The following is a 12,992-nucleotide window of genomic DNA, read 5'->3' on the forward strand; positions in this document are numbered from 1 at the left end:
TGGGGAGACCTTAGAGCAGTTTCAAGTGCTGAAAGGGGCTCTAGGAAAGCTGGGGAGGGGCTCTGGATCAGGGAGGGCAGGGACAGGATGAGGGGGATCGGTTTTAATCTGAAAGAGGGGAGACTGAGATGAGATCTTAGGCAGAAATGTTTTGCTGTGAGGGTGGGGAGGCCCTGGAACAGGTTGCCCAGAGCAGCACTGGCTGCCCCATCCCTGGAGGGGTTCAAGGCCAGGTTGGATGGGGCTTGGAGCCCCTGATCCAGTGGGAGGTGTCCCTGCCCATGGCAGAGGGGTTGGAATTGGATGGGCTTTGAAGTCCCTTCCAACCCAAACCATTCCATGATTCTGTGATTTCTCAGAACCAGGCTGGAATTTCTCCTCAAAAAGCAAGAGAGGTAGCCAGCAAGTGCGATACTCCCAAGCGCAACCCACGCTCCCCCAGCAGAGTGTCAGCTCTCGAAGTCAAGCTCTTCTTCTGGCAGGTCACACCTGAATCTGGGTCACTCGCATCCAGAGTCTCAGTTTCAGCCTGCTCAGAACAGAAACAAGATATGAAAGTCCTTTTTTTGCAAGGAGGAAGAACAAAAAGAGTATTTTTTCTCCAGCCAGCTGTTTCTCAACAGGAGTACAATAACATCCACTTCAAAGATGTCACTTAGGACACACCTAGAGACATGTGAGCAGGTAAATCATCTGAAGGGCCACCTTGGGCCCTATAAGTGCCCCTGGGTATGCTAAAAATTGGCCACAATTACTCTGTGGGGTGCTTACCTTACATAATAGTCTTAATTATATAGGGCTGCCTAATTACACTTGATGCAGCTTTAACTATGCAAAGAAAGGCAGCACACGTGGGATAGAAGAGATCTGACCACGTCTTGTCCAACATGAGAAAAACAGAAGTATTCTTGATGGCCTGATGGACCCACTTTGCCTCCTGTTCCGTGACCCAGCCAAACAGGTTTTCACCGCTGCTGGATGGGATTAGAGCCCTGGGTGTGACCCTCACTGGTGGCAACACATTCCCTAAACCAGGCTGGGCTGGGAGGCCCCAGGATCACGTTGGGTTGGGGGTTGTAAAGGGAATTTCCAGCTGAGCAGCACATCCCACAGTGGCAGCACTGTAATTGTCCTTCATTTTCAGCAGAAAGCGGTTCCCAGATTAACTATCTCCTCCTCAGCTCTGTAACTTTGGTAGGCTTATTTTTTGTTAGTTTTTTTATTAGTTTTTTTTTTTTAATCTGCTCCACGTAGGCACAGAACAGAGCAGCCTTATCACACAGCCACTCACAGGAAAGGAGGAACTTTGCAGCGAACAGCCGTGGCAGGGCTGCGCGGAAGGCAGAGAAAGCCTTGCCAGGTAGGTAGGACGTGCGAGCTGGGGAAAGGCAGAGAAAGCCTTGCCAGGTAGGTAGGACGTGCGAGCTGGGGAAAGGTGCCTTGCTCTGGATTTTGCGTCTAGCTTGGGCTTTTCCCAGCAGCTGAGGAGCAGTCAGGTGGGGTTTTTGACATAAAGAGTTGTAAAAGGTCCAAATTCCCAAACACGCGTGCATATATATAACCTGCTGCTCTAAGGTCTCCCTAGAGCCTTCTCTTCTCCAGGCTGAACAAGCCCATCTCTCCCAGCCTGTCCTCGTACAGGAGGTGCTCCAGCCCTTGGATCATCTGTGTGCTCCTTTTCCAGGCACTTGAAAGCCCCCACACCGAAGCTGGAGGTATGGAGTTGTTGTGCTTTGATATTTCTCTTTCTCCACAAACACGGGTTTTTTGAACCCCCAGGAGTGCCCCAGTTCAGGGGCTGCCCTGGGACATGAAACTGGTAAGTTTTGTGGAAGACAAATGATGGTTTCCATTTCAAAAATAGCAGCTTCCAGTACTGAAAGGGGCTCCAGGAACGCTGGGGAGGGGCTCTGGATCAGGCAGTGCAGGGAGAGGATGAGGGGGAACAGTTTTCAGCTGCAAGAGGGGAGATTGTGAGGGTGAGGAGGCCCTGGAACAGGTTGCCCAGAGCAGTGGTGGCTGCCCCATCCCTGGAGGGGTTCAAGGCCAGGTTGGATGGGGCTTGGAGCCCCTGATCCAGCGGGAGGTGTCCCTGTCCATGGCAGGGGTAGAACTGGCTGGGCTTTAAGTTCCCTTCCAACATAAACCATTCCATGATTCTATGAAAAGCAGAGCGATGCAGCTGCATTAGAGAAGCTGGAGTGGGAGAGTGCTGCCAGAGCAGAAAATCTAAATATAACTCTGGAAAAGCATTCCACTCTAATTAATTATAAGCAGTGAAACAACATTTTTTAAAAGAGAAAGGAAAATATTGTGCTGAGCTGAGTAAAAAGAGGGAGGTCTGCCAGTCCTGGAGTGTGTTTATCCTGGGTATTGTTTAAGCTCTTGGTGCTAAATTACTGACAGAGCCCATCTGTTCCTGAATCTCAACCCTCCTCTCTGCTGAGGCCAATAGACTTTGCTCTCGTCTGCACCCAAAAAAGGACAGCGTTTCCCTTCCTGGCCCTGCCTGACGTGGCCTCCTCTGCGGACGTCAGCAGGATCAGCTCCCCAGCAGGAAGCTGGCAAGAGCTTCTTGAAAACATGTGACGTAGGAGAGAGCCGCACAGCACGGATAAACCCTGCGCACAGAGGGCAAAGCCCAGTGGGGATGTGGAGCAAAGCCACGCTTCCAAAGAAGGAAAGCCCCTATGTTGCTTTCCGTCAGAATAAAAGCACAAGAACAGCCTCTGGAGCCTGCTGCGTCGCTGCCAGGAGTGCCAGGGGTTGTGGTGGGCACCAGGATGTAAAGTTTTGACAGGGATTGGCGTAACAAAAAAGGGATCCTGGTGTGAAGCACATTCAGGGTGCCTGAAGGTTGAAAGAGCCACTGCATCAGCCTCTGAGTGAGGAAGGAAAGGAAGAGAGGCACAGAGAGCACCAAGACGTGGTTATGTCACAGCTATGGACGGAGAAGGGTGCGTTCATTTCCCCTGCAGGTAAAATAAAGGGTCAGCAAATAGAAAGGAAACCCCTCCACACTCCGTCTCACCATGTCTGATCAATAAGAAGTACTTAAAGGGGGATCCAGAGAAGCTGGGGAGGGGCTTTTGATCAGGGAGTGCAGGGATAAGATGAAGGATAAAGGTTTTCAGCTGCAAGAGGAGAGATTGAGATGAGATCTTGGGGAGAAATGCTTTCCTGTGAGGGTGGGGAGGCCCTGGAACAGGTTGCCCAGAGCAGGGGTGGCTGCCTCATCCCTGGAGGGGTTCAAGACCAGGTTAGATGGGGCTTGGAGCCCCTGATCCAGTGGAAGGTGTCCCTGCCCATGGCAGGGGTGGGACTGGATGGGCTTTAAGGTCCTTTCCAACCCAAATCATTCCACGCTTCTATGAAATGATTGCTGTTCAAGACATGATTACACAGATGTTTCTACTTTCCACTCCCTCAACCAACCTGGCAGCCTTTCAAAGCTTTCTCTGCCCTCCATCAGCCCCAGGAGACTCCCCATACTCAGAGAGAGGAATACAAGATTAAACACAGGACACTGCCCTTACTCCAACTTCCCCACTCCCACGCCCCACTGGACAGGCAAGCGCCGAGCAGAAATGTGTTCACACGCTGGAAGCCCTGGGCTTCCTTCCCTAAGAGAAGTTGAGTTAATTAGCAGTCTCTTTGATGAGTTTCACTTTTATTGCTTTCAAGTTAGCCACAGCCTTCAGCCTGCCTGGGATTTCTCTCATGTCTGCAATAGTCAGAATCCTTTGCTGACTCTGCTCCGAGTGCCACCAGCAGCGCAGACGGGCTGTGAAATTCCATCTGGCTTTGGATACGAGCAGGTGGACAGCAGATTCCTGGACTCAAGTACAACTCCTAGGTCAGAAGCAAAAGTTGAGAGCTTACCAAGCTGGAAGCACCTCAGTGAGACGCCCGCTCTCCTGTCCCCGGGACACAGCGATTCTTCCACGAGCAGCGCTACAAACCACATCGGATCATCACTTCCCAGCACTGCGTGGAGCAGGCAGCTTCGCATGGATCGGCCACATTCCCGCGTGATTGAAGCTCAGGCTCTGCAGAAGGAGATAATGGTTGGACTGGATGATCATAGAGGTCTTTTCAAACCTTCATCATTCTGTCAGAATCATAGAATCATAGAATCATAGAATCATAGAATCATAGAATGGTTTGGGTTGGAAGGGACCTTCAAGCCCATCCAATTCCAACCCCCTGCCATGGGCAGGGTCACCTCCCACTGGATCAGGAGCTCCAAGCCCCATCCAACCTGGCCTTCAACACCTCCAGGGATGGGGCAGCCACCACTTTCTTGGGCAACCTGTTCCAGTGCCTCCCCACTCTCAGAGTGAAGAAATTCTGCCTTATGTTCAGTCTAAATCTGTCCCTCTCCAGTTTATCCCCATTGCCCTTAGTCCTATCATTACAAGCCTTTGTGAACAGCCTCTCCCTAATAAACACAATGTGTGTACACTGATACATGCACCCCCAATGTGTTTACACCCCAATGTGCAGCCCCTCAATGTGTGTACACCCACGTGTGCAAAGCCCAATGTGCAAATCCCCGACGTGAACATCCCTGATGTGCACAACCCGATGCGAACACCTCCGATGTGTTTACACCCTGTTGTGAGCACACCCTGTTGTTTGCACACGTCCACGTGCAGGCTCCGGTGTGTGTACACCCCAACGCGTTTACACCCCAATGTGTTTACAGCCTGATGTGTGCACACCCCAATGTCCCTGCTGGCTGCACACCCCTGGCTGCTCCTGCCCTCGATTTTCCATCAGGCTCAGTTTGCAGAGCCTGGATCCCACTGCACACCCGTGAGCATCCTTGGGGCTGGACCAGGGGGTCCAGGAGCATCCCTGGGGATGGACCAGAGGTCGAGGAGCATCCCTGGGGATGGACCAGGGGTCGAGGAGCATCCTTGGGGACGGACCAGGGGTCCAGGAGCATCCCCGGGGATGGACCAGGGGTCGAGGAGCATCCCTGGGGATGGACCAGGGGTTGAGGAGCATCCTTGGGGATGGACCAGGGGTCCAGAAGCATCCCCAGGGATGGACCAGGGGTTGAGAAGCATCCCTGGGGATGGACCAGGGGTCAGAGAGCATCCTTGGGGATGGACCAGGGGTCCAGGAGCATCCTTGGGGATGGACCAGGGGTCCAGGAGCATCCCCGGGGATGGACCAGGGGTCAGGGAGCATCCTTGGGGACGGACCAGGGGTCAGGGAGCATCCCTGGGGATGGACCAGGGGTCCAGGAGCATCCCCAGGGATGGACCAGGGGGTCTGGGAGCATCCCTGGGGATGGACCAGGGGTCCAGGAGGGTCCCGGGGCTGGTGGCACCCCCAGTGGCTCCGTGCTGGAAGAGGCCAGCATCTCAAGGTCCTCCCCAAGCTCCCGAGGTGCCTCCAGCCCCCCAAGCCTTGGAGAAGCCCACTCACATCCCTGAAGATCTGCCCTGGTCACCTGCGCTTTGCCTTGGCACACAGGGAGCAGAGGAGTCACTGTCTCCCTTTTCATGACCTCTTCAACTCCTTACATCTCTAAAAGCAATTCTCTGCCAACCCTCCCGCTGGATATCGAGACTGAGTTCATAGCATCATGGAATCATTATGGTTGGAAAAAACCTCTGAGCTCATCCAGTCCAACCGTCAGCCCAATGCGCCGTGCCAACTAAACCATGGCCCCAGGTGCCACGGCCGCAGGTTCTTTGAACCTTTCCAGGGAATAAAGACTCCCCCACTGCCCTGGGCAGCCTCTGCCAGGGCTTCACCACTCTATCAGCAAAGAAATTGGTCCTAATATCCAATCTAAACCTCCCCTGGTGCAACTCAAGGCCATTAAGTGGTTGTCAGTGCCCTGGCTTCACTCCTGAAACTCTGCAGATTTCATAAAACCCTCTGTTGGCACCAATCACTGCTGAGGGAATGGGACGTGTTGGCAAAGGATCTTGTTCCCTGTGCTACCCCCAAGCTGGAAACCTTGAACAGGAGAAAGGACTGTGAGATAAAACCCCATCCTAGCAAGATTTTGAAGCAAAACTGTTCTTTCAAAACAAGGGTAGGAACTGATGAAGCGTGGGGACAAAGCTAATGTCTCTGCCTAGAATTAAGGGCACGTTTCACCTTGTTCACTGCCTGAGCGGGCGCCAGACCGACTGCTGAGCTGTTTTAAGCATTTGAGGTTAAAGGGCACCTAGAGCTGCCGCTTGAGTAGGGAATGTTTTATTTAAAGACTATTTGGTTGCTAGAACTTCCAGGGCTCAAAATGCTATTGAATTATTTTAAAAGCCTTTATCCTGCCAACGTAGCAAGAACGTTTCCGGGCGTAAGCAAGAGGAACGAGCACATCTGAGGGTGTGTGAGGGTCCACATACGTTTTCAGACCCATTTATTTTTCTTTGATTACAATGTGGTGGTTCAAGGCACAGGGTCAGCTCCTCCCCTGCACGCAGACTGGGTTGTCTCAGCAACAGTTGCTTCAATACTCTCTCGTTGTGTCCTGTAAATGTTTAATGGGAAGCTTATCTCTCTTACCTACCCAGATGGCTCAGGTTATGGAGCTTCTGAACAGGGATTAATTGGAAATGGGCAGATGTCAGCTAACCAGAAAAAGAGCTTAGTAAGTAATTAGATGAGCTGAGGTGCTGTTGTGGGGGCAGAGCTTCCTCTGAAAGGTTCAGAGGAGAAAGGACAAAGCCCGAAAGGAAGTTCCTGAAGCCCTGCTGTAAGATCCTGGTAACACGCTTTATCAGGGAGCGCAGGGATAGGGCAAGGGGAACCGTTTCCAGCTGAAAGAGGGGAGGTTAAGATGAGATCTTAGGGAAAAATGTTCTCCTGGGAGGGTGGGGAGGCCCTGGGCCAGGTTGCCCAGAGCAGTGGTGGCTGCCCCATCCCTGGAGGGGTTCAAGGCCAGGTTGGATGGGGCTTGGAGCCCCTGATCCAGTGGGAGGTGTCCCTGCCCATGGCAGGGGGTTTGGAACTGTCTGGGCTCTGAGGTCCCTTCCAACCCAAACCATTCCATGGCTCTATGATTGCAGCAACACTGGAAGAAAACACGAGAAGGTGGCCGTACATCACTGCCCGGCTCGGTGACGGCTGCGCCGTTCAGTGGTGGATTAGCACCCAATACTCTCAGCTTGTCTCAGCTCGCAATCCAGGGCATCTGGTTCTTTCCTCACAGATAATGGGGATTGTCAGGGTGAGATGGCTGGGGAAAACAGGTCGCGTTACGCAGAGCAGCCAGGTTGAACCTGCCGCTTTGAAACCTGACCATCAGAAGGTCAAGATCTGCATGCTCGGTGCTGATATTTTCTAAAAAATAGATTATAATAGTTTACGCCATAACATTCATTATCAATCTTAATTGGATTTTTGAAGATTACATGCTTTAATATATCCAATTTTTAAAAGAAGAGACTATAAAAAGATTGCATGTGATATAAAGTGCATAAAAAGAGAGAAATAAAAATCCAAAGTATTCATCATGTGATATTTCCTCAGCTAAATGCCAAGAAAGTTGGTGTTGTTCAGCCTGGAGAACAGAAGGCTCCAAGAAGACCTTAGAACGACCTTCCAGTAGCTGAAGGGGCTACAGGAAAGCTGGAGAGGGGCTGTTCACAAAGGCTTGGAGTGATAGGACTAGGGGCAATGGGGATAAACTGGAGAGGGGCAGGTTTAGACTAGATATAAGGTGGAATTTCTTCACTATGAGGGTGGGGAGGCACTGGAACAGGTTGCACAGGGAAATTGTGGCTGCCCCATCCCTGGAGGGGTTCAAGGCCAGGTTGGATGGGGCTTGGAGCCCCTGATCCAGTGGGAGGTGTCCCTGCCCATGGCAGAGGTGGAACTGGATGAGCTTTAAGGTCCCTTCGAACCCAAATGATTCTATGATTCTAAAATAACCGACGTGTGCATGTTCTTCCATGCATACATAACACAGGGAGCTGGTGGACTCGTCCCCTCAATCCTGATCAGCAGGGAATGTTAGTAGGATGCCTGCAGTGCAGAGTCAAGGTTTATTTGAGGAACAGGACGGTCAGAAATCAAGCGCGTGTTTCACAACATCAGAGAAACTCGAGATTTGTTTACAGCGCCTCATCACAGCAGTTTAGTGCCAAGAGAGAATAAGGAGAGATGAAAGATGGGCTGTAAGGAAAGAATATGCAATGGGTGATTGAGTACTGCATCAAATCCCTCATGAAAAGACCTCTTTCCAAGTCCTTATAAAACATACCTGGGGACAAAAGGTAAATAAACAATGACGCTGTAGAAGTAGCTGGGGAAACGACTGCAGCATTTCATAAGCAGAGTGAGTCAGAGATATTTATGGGAACGTACATGCAAAAGGCAAGAATTTGCCCTGGGAGGCAGGGAATGGTCGGTATCTGAAAATCAGCAGTTCTTTAGTCCCACTCAATGAGCCGTGGAGAGAAGGGAAAGCAAACGCCGGAGGAAGACGGCATGAGGCAGAACAGATCCAGCCCTCGTAACAAGGAGTCACCGCTGGGGAGAGCAGGCTTGAGAACCTTTAAACAAATGAACTGGTGTCATAAAAATCAAAGAGAGGGGAGTCTCTCTGGGCTGTCCCACGTAGGCAAAGTGCCCCAAATGCCTGTCTGCACAAAGTCCCGCCCAAGACCTACATGGTGTGATTATCTTTCAAAGGAGGGAACCTGAGGAGCTTTAAAGCTCCTGATTTCTTGCTGTGAATCTGAACAAAATCAGATGCCACACATCTCATGGAATCATAGAATGGTTTGGGTTGGAAGGGACCTCAAAGCCCATCCAGTTCCACCTCAGCCATGGGCAGGGACACCTCCCACTGGATCAGGGGCTCCAAGCCCCATCCAACCTGGCCTTGAACCTCTCCAGGGATGGGGCAGCCACCTTTGCTCTGGGCAACCTGGGCCAGGGCCTCCCCACCCTCACAGCAAAACATTTCTTCCCAAGATCTCATCTCGATCTCCCTTCTTGCAGCTAAAAAACATTCCCCCTCATCCTATCCTTGCTCTCCCTGATCAAGAGCCCCTCCCCAGCTTTCCTGGAGCCCCTTTCAGAACTGGAAGCTGCTCTAAGGTCTCTCTGGAGCCTTCTCTTCTCCAGGCTGAACAACCCCAACTCTCTCAGCCTGTCCTCGTACGGGAGGTGCTCCAGCCCTCGGATCATCTCCATGGCCTCCTCTGGACTCACTCCAACAGCTCCACGTCCCTCCTGTGCTGAGGGCTCCAGAACTGAATGCAGGACTCCAGGTGAGTTCTCACGAGAGCAGAGCAGAGGGGGAGAATCACATCCCTCGACCTGGAGAGACCATGTTACACTGCAGGTAGCAGCCCTGGCTCTTCAGCCTCAGCTTCCTGCAGGATGGGTTTCATGGCAGTAGCAACATGAGTCTTTAGGCTATACCAAATGACCTGTTTAGAAGGACAGAAAGGGATTTGGACAGGACAGGTCCCAAATCACTCTCAAAGCTCTCTGTCAGGCAGCTGAGCAGATGCCAGGCCCATAGGCTTTCCAGCTGTCTCTTCTTTGCACAGATCCCATTACATCAGCTCTGGGTGCTGCACAATGAAGGACACATCCAAGCATTAGGTGACTTGGAGGTGGGGGAGATCCTTTTTCAGGACTGCATTTACAGGCATTGAATTACAGTGGCAGTAACGTAAGCAAGCGTACAGATACCCAGCTGGACGTGGAGCCAGGTTTTCACATGTTTGGCTACTGACACTGTGGTCACATTTTCTTAATTCTCTCAGACTCCTGAGGAAAGTAGGATAGTTTTCCAAGGAAGTCAATAACCCCCAAATAGAGGCAGCTATTAAAAGCTATTTAGACTTTGAGACCAGCAATACCACCAAAGCTTTTGACAGGACACCCAGATAGGTCTCTTTAAACAAGTTCCATGCATCTCTAATTGAGTTTTAGCTTGCAGAGTCTATTCCTTCCCCTGCCTCCAGCTCAGCTCCAACCTCGGGACATGCAGAACATTAAAGCTGAGGTAAAGACATTCCACATCATTCCCTTAGGTTCAAGATGACCAGATTCACAATATCTTGCACTTTACCATAGAATCATAGAATAGTTTGGGTTGGAAGGGACCTCAAAGCCCATCCAATTCCAACCCCTCTGCCATGGGCAGGGACACCTCCCACTGGATCAGGGGCTCCAAGCCCCATCCAACCTGGCCTTCAACAACTCCAGGGATGGGGCAGCCACCACTGCTCTGGGCAACCTGTTCCAGTGCCTCCCTACCCTCATGATGAAGAAATTCTTCGTTACATCAAGCCTAAATCTGCCCCTCTCCAGTTTATACCCATTCCCCCTCATCGTATCACCACAAGCCTTTATGAATAGTCCCTCTCCAACTTTCTTGTAGCCCCTTCAGGTACTGGGAGGGCACCATTCCTCTATCTAAAGCAGAAAGCTAAGGAAGAGAAGGAGAACAGGTTATCCCTAACACCTCCTCAACACTAGAAGCCACACAACTTGAAGCAGCAGTCAGTGATTCACAGCTATTACTCCTTTCAATTTTAAGCCAAGTCAAGCAGGTAAACTTTTGCCAGGATGGCAAGGTAAAAGCTAAGATCTTGTAAGAAACAGACCCACCATGGAGTCAAGGTGTCCTGATCACGGCACAGAAGCTCTCTCGCTTTTGGTGAAGTGAAAATAAAGGGTTACTTCTTGCTGCAGGCACTCGTGTACAAAGGGGTTGTTGACTTTGTTCTGCTTCTTTCTGCTGCTCCCAAAGGTTTGATATTTGACACGGCACAGTTTTGGCAGGGCTGTGGCATGGCCACTGACATGTGCCGGCATCAGCACAACCTCCTTTGCAGGCCCTGGAGCATGAGCTGAACTCGAAAAGAATCAAGCATTAGGTAGGAGTCTGAAGCTTCTTACTACATCCAGGATGGAGACAGCTGCATTTAGGTGTAGTCTGCCAGGAAGGAGCAGATAAGATTGCTCTGATCTTCATGATAAAATGCTTATCAAGGATAAAGAGCTCGGGGCAAAAGCAGGCAGCTGTTAGGAGAACCTGCTGAACTGCTGTCAGGATGTCACATTTATCATTGGAGTGAATAATCTGGTGGGACTGCTTTGTCTCATGTTCTGCCAGTGAGGAAAACAGCGTTTGCTCCACAGCAAAAAAGCATCCACTAGAAAGGAAAGGTTTGAAAACCATCAATAGATCAGAGACTGTTCAAAATCTTCTTCAAAAAGGAGGTTGTGGAGAGGAGGGAGCTGGGCTCTTCTCCCAAGGGACAGGGGACAGGACGAGAGGGAATGGCCTCAAGCTCCACCAGGGGAGGGTCAGGCTGGACATTAGGAAAAAAATTTTCACAGAAAGGGTCATTGGTCCCTGGCAGAGGCTGCCCAGGGAGGGGGTTGAGTCCCCTTCCCTGGAGGGGTTTAAGGGATGGGTGGGCAACGTGCTCAGGGACATGGTTTAGTGATTAATAGGAATGGTTGGACTCAATGATCCGATGGGTCTTTTCCAACCTGGTGATTCTATGATTCTACGATTCCTTTCAGGTAGTTGTAGAGAGCAATGAGGTCTCCCCTCAGCCTCCTTGCTAAACACCCCCAGCTCTCTCAGCCGTTCCTCATAAGGCCTGTTCTCCATCCCCCTCACCGGCTTCATCACTCTTCCCTGGACTCACTCCATACCTACAATGCTGGCAAGGAAGGGCAGAAGATACAGAAAAAGAACCTAAACTCTTCGTTAGAGACATAAGCAGGTGATTTAAACATTCAAGATAGGCAAAAAGCGTGCATTTATCAGTACCCTGCCAAGGCGCTGGGATGCTCTCCTAGAGGGGATGCGACTCCTGGGCTTATCAACTAAATGACTGATGTCTTGCGGCATCCTGACACATTGCAGGGTTAGGCTGGCTTCCGTAGCTCCTCTTTCACTCTTAGACAGTCATGTCTTACATAGGTTATACAGCTCTGCAGGAATTCCTGAATAACCACCAGCCTTTCTCCTCGTTATTTTTCTGCAGCACGAATGAAGCACTCCATTTCTATTTGAAAGTGCCACAAGAGTCCTTTTAATCTCAAACCTCTATTTCTGATTAAACAAAGAGGAGCAGCGACGGAGCTTTCTGGCCTGCAAGCATGTTTCTTCCTGAAATGTTATCAGAAGGCTGCTAGCAAAGCTCTTCATCCATCCACCGGCTGGGAAGAGCAAGCAACATCGACATCTACTGTTGGACACATTAATTGCTGATGATACCCAGTCACTGCCTAGGAGATGCTTGTACAGCAGGAGGAAGATGCTCTCTGCAGCTAAAACCACATGCTAAATCTTTTATTTTGCTTTTATTTTGCCTCCTGCAGTGCTTTCAAGGTGCACTTCATTACAAATAGAGAAGCTGCACGCGCAGGGAAATGTCTTCTTTTAACTCAGTTTCTTCCTTTGTTTAATTCATGGAAGGAGATGATTCTTAGGGAGTGGGAGCTTTTTCATCAGGCTAGCTGATAAAAATGAGAACTGAAAACCAACGCTGCTAGGATCAGACAAGGCTGCACTGTGTGCTAAGAGAGAGAACATGCTGAGTTCTCAGGGAATTCAAGCCTTCCAGCTCATAAGGTTCTCCTGCAGATCTCTCGGAGCATCTCAGAAAGCACTACTCAGTCAAGTATAGAGCACAGGTTTCAAAGAAAGAGTTTATCCCATTTTAGCACAGTGCCAGATCGTATTTAGCACCCTTAAAGTGCTTCACACTGCTAAGTTAATCATGGTGATTTCCTTCACGCATAACTGTTACCTTCCAGCCCATTGAAGAGAATTTAAGCAGAGGATGAAAATACTCTCTCCAGAGATGAAGGACAAATTTAGCAAGCTGGCAGAAGCAGCTTACCTCGGTGCCTTTCCTCCAAGCATTTTTCCTTCCTCCTCAAATACTCTTAGCAAACTGGCTTTAACAAACTCTCCATAATTCTAAATATGCTCCTATTGTTCATGTAAACAACACGTGAAAAGAGACGAGAGAAAG

At 50.4% G+C, this 12,992-nt stretch overlaps 1 protein-coding gene across 3 annotated transcripts in view; it reads right to left on the reverse strand.

Moving 5' to 3' along the window:
• The window catches only part of TAF8 (TATA-box binding protein associated factor 8), a 64,202-nt gene that overhangs the window by 12,253 nt on the left and 38,957 nt on the right, over window positions 1-12,992 (reverse strand). For 2 of the 3 annotated variants that reach the window (XR_011339072.1, XR_011339071.1), the window contains one exon: window positions 3,956-4,049. The exons of the other annotated variant lie outside the window; for it this stretch is intronic. The gene's annotated coding sequence lies outside the window, so the exon portion shown is untranslated. Of the gene's footprint in view, window positions 1-3,955; window positions 4,050-12,992 lie in introns of those variants that run through there. 3 annotated transcript variants of the gene reach the window in all.

This window comes from Phaenicophaeus curvirostris, chromosome 24 (assembly GCF_032191515.1).
Source record: "Phaenicophaeus curvirostris isolate KB17595 chromosome 24, BPBGC_Pcur_1.0, whole genome shotgun sequence".
NCBI lineage: Eukaryota > Metazoa > Chordata > Aves > Cuculiformes > Cuculidae > Phaenicophaeus > Phaenicophaeus curvirostris.